This window comes from Talpa occidentalis, unplaced genomic scaffold (genome assembly GCF_014898055.3).
Source record: "Talpa occidentalis isolate TD23 unplaced genomic scaffold, MPIMG_talOcc4v2.1 talOcc4.3, whole genome shotgun sequence".
In the NCBI taxonomy this organism is placed as follows: domain Eukaryota; kingdom Metazoa; phylum Chordata; class Mammalia; order Eulipotyphla; family Talpidae; genus Talpa; species Talpa occidentalis.
Window position 1 is genome coordinate 85850043 of NW_023603184.1, and position 8493 is coordinate 85858535.

The 8493-nt window shown below is 39.3% G+C and overlaps 1 pseudogene; it reads left to right on the forward strand.

Moving 5' to 3' along the window:
- Window positions 1-7842, forward strand: part of LOC119255120 (trafficking protein particle complex subunit 4-like) — a 94359-nt pseudogene extending 86517 nt beyond the window's left edge.
- The last annotated feature ends 651 nt before the right edge of the window (window positions 7843-8493 follow it).

The window sequence follows — 8493 nt, forward strand, 5'->3', positions numbered from 1 at the left end:
TAAGGCTTTCCAGATTAAGTCTGGGGACCACCGTGTCTTGGGTAGGCACCCTTCAACCCTTTTACCACATCCCCATGACCTCTATAGCTTCAACGGAAGCACAGCAAAGATTTTACTAAAGGGTAGGTCAGAAACTTTGTCATTTGAGGCACACAAATTTGAACCAAGTTACTTTTTTGAAAACCTCCTAAACAAAATAATCCACTGCTAGAAAAGGGGATCAGCTGATTTACTTTTGTGACTCATCTATCCTGACGTCTGCGATCCTGTGATATGATTTCAATTTGCCTTCATGGAGAGCTGTCTGCTGAGCTAATTGTATGCACTCCTTTGTGCTCATCGCTTATGTTTATTTCATTACAATATTTACAAAAGGACTTGAGAAATAAGTCACTATGCAAATGGCAGAATGAATACACAATTCAGAAGAATATTAAAATTCATTAACCTTATTTACATTTAAAGTATTATCATGTATATTTGAGCACAGTGCACCTGCCAGAGTGGATGTGAAGCCGTATCAGCAGTCCATTGAATAATCTATTCTCTCTCTTTATTTCCTTGTCAAGTAAAGTAAAAACTTCCTCATCTTGGACACATTTAAAATCACTTCAAAGCTGATTTATTCATTTGCAGTTTTTATTTCCAGAGAAGTCTAATATAAAATTTAAGTTGTCCTTTGACATGTAGAGGATCTATTCCTTTGAAGACTTTTCCCCATCTTTGGGAAATGTTGCTGTATTATGTTTCCCTTATCAGCTACTTGAAAATGACAAGTTCATCATTTGACAGGTCACAAATATAGGTTATAGCTTTGTGACAATCATGCCCATGCCAAAAATTCAGCTTTATAAGAAAAGGGGAAATATAAAAGATAAAAATAGCCAAATTGGTGTCTTGGTATTAGGCAAATGAACCAACTAGGCAAAGCAACCAGCTAAAAAACTAATTTTTATTTTTCAGCCATTCCATCCAGTTGGTACATAGGATCAAGTGACAAGGGAGCAAAACAGTGAGCAGAGCAGCTGTGATGGTACTTAACGCTTTCTGTGGCAGTGAGAGCTGAATCTACCTTAGACAACCCATTTGGCTTCAGATTATGAAGCAGGAGAACAATAGGAAAAAAAAGATCGTGTGAATTATGTGACTGTCTGACAAGGTAGGTCCAGTTAAGGGGCAATGTTTTGGTTCTACCATTGTGTTTATGCATCTGTGACAGCAAGTTGCTAAGTGACAGCTGAGGAGAGATAAACACAATAGAAAGGTGATATTTTGAAAATCCAAAGGAGCTAATAATTATATGTGTGAGTATATGTATCCTGAAGTATTGGAGCTAAGGTCTAAAAGATACCTAAATTGAGGAATTAGATGGCACTCCCCACCTTCCAATCCAGTCACATTGTTTGATGTGAATGATATCCACAAACCTTCTGTAAAGAACATGGAGTATGTCCACACTTGGAAGTTCAAACTCATTAACTTTAATCCCCACCAGGAGAGAGAGAAGAACCAAACTGACTAAGTCATGTGAATCTCTATAGAGCCTTGAGGAAAAATAAAAAACAGAGTAATGAGCAAAGAATCCTGGTCACCAAGGACTGATAGGAAAGACTCCAAGCATCTAGGAAAAGTAGTGTTCCAGAGACTCTGAGTCTTTATCTGAATCACTTCACGAGCACTAGAAATTATTTTGTTTAGCAAATAATCATTGCACCAAGATGTTCACAACTTATGTAGTGCATTGGAGCACTATCATCAATCATATCAGAAATCAGATTATAAAGCAGAAAAATAATTGCTCCAAAAGGAAGAGTGGAAAGCCCCCTTCCCTAGCTGAGCTTACTGTCCCTGAGAGGCCTTGCAGATGGTAATTTGAAAACCACTGGCTAACTTCATTCGTATCATGAATCTGAATTTTTCACTCAGAAAGCTGATCTTATTCACACATGCTAAAAACAGAACTGTGGTATTTTCCTTGAACATTGGCAAAGAAAAGATTCAACTATTCCTTGGTTTCCAAGTAATGAGCAATGAGGAGGAAGAACTATCAGCATAGTTTAGATCACCTCGGTGTAGAGTCATCTTGGTCAGCAAAATAATTAATGTATCTTTGTTCTTTGCACAAGTCTACATAGGTCGAGTAAATCACTGCTATGGGTTTTTCTTCTCTGTGTATTTGTATACTCAGAAGTACTTTATACCTGAGCATCAAAGTTACCCTTTCTGGAACTGGGTCCTGTGGCATAAATGCTTTTACAGCAGGGTAGTTTGATTATTAGATTCAAATTCTTTATCACCATCAACAGAAGGTCTCTATAAAATAGGAGGCATGGCAATGAAGGAAGACAACTGGGAATAGGATCTATGCAGGTGGTACATCTGGCCCAGCAGATGGGTAAAATCTGAACCAGAGATGCCCATTTGGGATTATCTGATACCCTTAACATCTTTGCTTCCCTTTCACTCTGACCTACCATTTTTTAAGTTTAATCTGTAGTACAGTTCTGCACACTGAATGTTCTTCTCTTCTCCTATTCCAAACATCACTTTCTATTATTAGGATTTCCAGAAGAGTTTCAAAATGCTATGTTCTTACCTATTGGGTCGTGTCCAATGGCGAAAATATTTTCAGATTCCAGACAAGCTGGAGCAATTACTCTCACTCACTTTTCATGGTCATACTTTCCCTACAGCACGCTATTCAGGGTTGTACTTTCTCAGAAGTGATTGTTAACATATTTAATGATGGGATTAGCATGGGTACTCATGGTGCTATGGGTAGTTACCAATTGCATGTAGGTATATTGTAGTGGCAGGATAGGGACAGAGCAGGTTTTCATGATCTGAGCAGACTGGGGTAAAGGAGGAGTCCTGGAGCCCTCGGTGGCTTTCTCAGGCTTTTATTGAGCTTTTACATGTAATGCAGCAACCAGGTACACAGCAGGCAGGGGTGCCGGGGGACCAGGAGGCCAGGAGCCTCCAGGACCATGGCAAGTCTTTGCTCTGGGCTTTTCTGGCGTTCTTTCTCCCCTTCTCTCCAGTTCTCTCTCCTGCCTCCACTTCTCTTGTTGACTATCTCAATACTGCTCCCATGGCCCACAAAAGTAAATAATATACCTCTAACTATGTAACAAAATGCAGGTGCCCCATCAAGCAGGGCAATCCTAATGGTGGGAGGGCAGAAAAACCTGAAAACAATTTACCCTACATACATCATTGAAGACATAGGCTACTACAGACTTTGACATATGTATTTGAGTCCTCAATAAAATAATAGTTTTCCAGATTCTAGGAAATAGAGCAACATGAAAGTTTACCAATATATCATAGCTATCCCACAATTAAAGAGATCCAGGTTAACTATGTTCATTTAACTACATTGTCACAGCAGATTGTTATAGTCATATATATTAATTATATATTGAACCCTAATTCAATATATAGAAGCTACTACTCTCTATTTTTAGCTGAAACACATTCCCACACACCTCACCACACCTGCAAATACCCACAAATATATTTAAGAAAAACATCCTTATGCTAAAATTAGAAAGTAACTTTATTTCTAAGTCAAACATCTTAGTCAAAAGTTTGGCAGCTCCAGTTGTTCTTTTCTTTTGCAGATTTCTCTTTTGCATGTACCTGCTTCTATCTTCTGGATGAAAATATTATAATATAATCATGAAGAAGGGGAAGATTTAACACATTCCCTTCTAGAATAAATCAAATTAGACTCAACTTAAAGGTGCATACATTTCTTATAAAGACTTTCTGTGTGGGAAGAAATGTCATTGATTTTGATAGTTACTAGTATAAGTAAATATACAAACAAAACTCCCCAAATGTTAATTGCCTTTTGTGTGTATTGAATTTAGAGTTAACTTTTTGGCTGTGTTTAAACCAGCAAATAATCTTAGCTTACCCAGAAAGATTTATTTGCTATGTTTTCCTCTTGTCTACTTATAGTTAATAGCAAATGAGCTAATGCTAGATTGTTTAAACTCTGGATTATTGGCAGCGAGTTCAACTTTTTAACTTTGAGAAATCCTTTTAAATGAAAAAAAAAAAGCTTTATTATGAATCTGAGTGCTTTTGTTAGAGTAAAGATGAATAAAAAGAGGTCAGTTGCTTCAAACTGATCTCCCCTAGGTAAAGATTAACTCAGGTTTAAAAACATGATATTAATGGTTCACCTAAGGGCTCTTGGGAGGAAGAAACTACACCTTACATTGCATTGATTTAAAAAGCAGAATGTGAACTTCTTAATCTAGCATCACAGGATAGTCCCTCAGGAGATGGTCACCAAGACACCAAGACACAAATGAGAAAGATGTTAATGACCCTAGAACTGAGGGGAGGAGGAGACAGTCCTGGTTGGCTTTTTGTATGGAAATTAATCTAAAACAGTGATTCTCAATCTTTAGTTTGTATCAGAATCACCTAGAGGGCTTGTTAAAACACAGATTATTAAACCCCTTCCCTAGTATTTCCAAATCAGTGGGTCTGTAATAGGAATCAAGAATTTGCATTCTCTTTACAACCTCCCCGGTGATGCTGGTCCCAGGGTCACAATCAAAGGAATTAGAGGAATCATCCTTGTCCACTTATGTATATATTTGCCTGTATAGGTAGTGTTGGTGTTTAAAACTACAGCCCATTCTCCCCTGAATAATTATGGATTCATAAATGTTTTACTGTCCATATTAAAATTTCTTTATCAGTCAACTTTATCAACATTATAATTCCCAAAAACATAATGAGCACTACCTATGCTTTAGATTAAAACTTTCCTGGGGAAATAATTTGGAAATGTGCTATCCTCTCATTTAAAAAGCATGTTTACTTTGCAAAGAACCAGCATGAAGAAAGGAAAAATAAACTATTTACAACAGATCTCTTAAATACTCTACTTTAGAAGGTTATTAATCTACTCATTAAACAAAGGTTATTGTTAGCTTCTACTTCAGTTTTCAATATTTTATTAATTTCAAGGTCTGAAGATGCCACCTGGATCAGTAAGAATAACATTCATTTAAAAGGAACAAAAACTTGATTTATAGAAGCCTTGACCACAAGGTTTATATTTTAAATAATAAAAAGCATAAATTAAAGTAGTCTGGAGCTGCTGCAGTTTTTCACATACATTGTCAATGACCCAGTCTTTTGCTTCCTGGTCTACCATCCCTTGCTTGTTGGATTTAGTCCTCATTGTAAAAAAAGATGACTCCTAAGCCTCATGTCATTGTTTCAGGAAGAAAAGAAAAAAATTGGCAAGGAGGAAGGGACAATACTTATATCAGAAACTGAAAAGCTTGCCATGAATCCCAATATAAATTTTATTGACTGGCACAAGATATTCAGAAAGGTGATCATTTTTAGCTGGATTCATAACTGCCTCTCTCCCATTAAGACTGGGATTCCATTATGAATAGATAGAGGGGAGAATTCATTCACTCACGCACACTCTACCACTCTATCACTCTATTTGCATATCATGCCCCCATCCAAGACCTCAGCTCTCATGAGGGGACAATAGATGTAGTCAGGACAATCCTGGGAATCTTCAACCCAGTCACAGGATCCCCAGACCTGGTCATAAAGCTAGCAAGTACCCTTTTCTTCTTTTCTAAGAACACCAAATCATTAGCACAAAATATCAATGTCACCAGTGATGTCCCAAGTGAAAAAAGATTTGTGAACATAGCTAGGAACAAGAATATTCTCATTAAGCATTTCTGTGCAGTCGAAAGGCCCACCCTCCACACCCAGGAAGGGTGTTTCAGCCATTCCCAAAACATATTGAGTGCCAAGGTATTAGGCTGGCTAATAAAAGGACACGAACTGAATGAGACTTCATCCCTGACTTCAAGGAACTTAGAGACCAATTTGAGAATGCTCAGTTTCATCACACACCACCTTCCATACTACATTCTACCTCATAAAAGACCCAAATTTTTGCTCAAGAATTATCATCAGATGAATATTACCCAGAGGTAAGGGTGGGGTTGGCAAAATGGTGAAAGGGATCAAAGATACAAGCTTCTAGTTATTAAAAAAAGTCATGGAGCTGTAATATATAGTGTGGTGATTATAATTAATACCGTGTTGCATATTTGAAAACTGCTCAGAAAGTAGACCTTAAAAGTTCTCATCAGAAGAAAAAATAATTTGTAACTATTTATGGTGACAGATGTTTGTTAACTGGACTCATTGTGTGATCATTTTACAACATATACAGATATGGAATCACTGTGCCATACAGCTAATATAATGACATATATCCATTATACCTCAATTTAAAAATTACTTTTTAAAAAAAGAATTTTCACCAAAGAAGAATCTTCTCCCCATCTGTAGGGTAAAGAAAATATCAGGCTTTTCTGCCCTTCCGCCATCAGGATAGATGATGGATCCTTGTCCTGAATGCATGCCTGATGGCAGGCACCTGGAATAGGGTGTGGGCATAGGTAGATGGGATTCACCTGGGCTAAGACTGTGCTTTTAAGGGCGGCGTCACGGGGACACCAGCAGCAGCAGAAGCAGCAGCAGAAGCCAAGAACGGAAGAGAAGCCGAGAAGCAGCAGAACGAACGCCAGAGAGCCCAGATAGAGTGAAGACTTGCTGGGGGCTGGGAGCCTGCCAGCCTGCCAGCCCCCCAGCCAGCACTCCTGCCTGCCACATGCCTGGTGAACCCCAATAAAAGACCTGCAAAAACCCACTAAGGACTCTGACTCCTCCTTTACCCGGTCTGCATGGGATCAGAAAAACTGCACTGTGCCCAGTCCGGCCCTTACACCATCCTAAGGCCTATGCCTAGAATCAGTCTCAATGGCATCAAACATTTGTTTTACAGAGTAGAAAGCCAGGGGAATGAACTTTCTTGATTTTACAATAGAAGTGCTGGCAGGAACCAGGGAAAACAGTTCTATCTTTAGGGAAAGAGTCTCAAATACAAAGCAATTAAAGTAGAAACTTGACTTCATTAGAATTCTTTGGACCACCTGAGCTCACTCTTCCATATGCTTAAACAAAGCAAAATAAGTCGCAGAGCAGTCAGGCTGGCAGAAGTTGAAATGTAGAGTATTATTTTAACCTTAAAATGACAACTAAAAGACACCTAACTGGGCTGTTCCAAGTTGATCTGGCATTGACACCCAGAGATTTGGAATTCAGCTGTAGCTAACTCCAGAAGACAGAACTGAGGCCTGGGAACCCCATCTATAGCCACTAACCAGTGACAAGCAAGCTCAGGATTCATCAGCTCACTCAGACATCGCCAGCTCTCTGAGGAGGAACAATTTTCACAGTCCAAAGTGACCCAATATAAAAATAAAAACTATTTTCTGTTACACTAACATATAAAGAGTTCCTTCCCTTTAGTGTACCAAGAACTGAGTATTTTCCTGTCACCTTCCTGAGGCCAGGAAGGCTCTGCATTCCTCTTTCTCTCTCTCCCTCTCTCTGTCTAACCCCACAGTTCCAGCTCTGTGGGTGTTCGATAAATATTTGTATGCATATAAATGGCAGATAATCCAAAAGTCACCCTGGGTACAATAACTGCTGGCTGGTTATCTCTGAATGAGATCTTCTGTACTCTGATCCAAAATAGGATTAGAAACAGCCTCCATGGGCACACTGGAGGACCACCGCCAACAAAATCTTGGCGCTGACTTCAGCATTCAGCATCACTGGGGCCTTGACTTGGAAGTCGGACAGAGGATGTATACCAAGAGTGGAACCCAGCCATTGTCTGATGAGGTCTTCAAGGATGCAGGAGGAAGAAGTGCCAGGTTGGCTCAGCTGTTTGGATCCCTTCAAACCATCCCCTCCTTGATTTGTTAGGTTAATCACAGCTGCTAAATCCTACTAAAATTGGGAAATTAAAGTACCGTAGCTCTGCTCCATTATCCCATTAGGGATACAACATATTCCCATTTCCATTCCAGCAGGCAGATAAGAGTGTTCATTCATCACCCTTAAAAAGTGCTAATTAAGATGTGGACACTCATCTCAATTCTTCTTCTAATCCTGAGAACAATTGTGAAATTATAATTCACAGCCATCACCATAATAGAATTCTCTCAAAGTTGGGAGGATTCATTGACTTGCCATCCAAAAGGAGGACAGAGATCTTGATTCCCCTTTCTGGACACTTTATATTCACTTAGGTAAACAGCTTTCTTTCAGGATTCCTGCAATTTGTGGTGGCCTTGACATGGCTTTGTCTGCCTAGGTGGATGTTAGACATTCACTTAGGCCACTCAGAATCTAAACTCCTTTCTATGTTTCTATCTGAAGAGCTTGTTATCAGGACCTCCCTGGTGGTGCACAGGTTAAGTTTCAGTGCCATCAAGCTGTTGTCAGCTGCTGGGGCATGAGTTCAATCTCTGGCTAGGGAGCTAACCCACATGGTGCAGCAGACCTCTCCTGTCTCACCCACTGCTCCCCTCAACAGTGTATTTCAGCAGCTCTGTCTGTTCTGCTCCCTGCTCT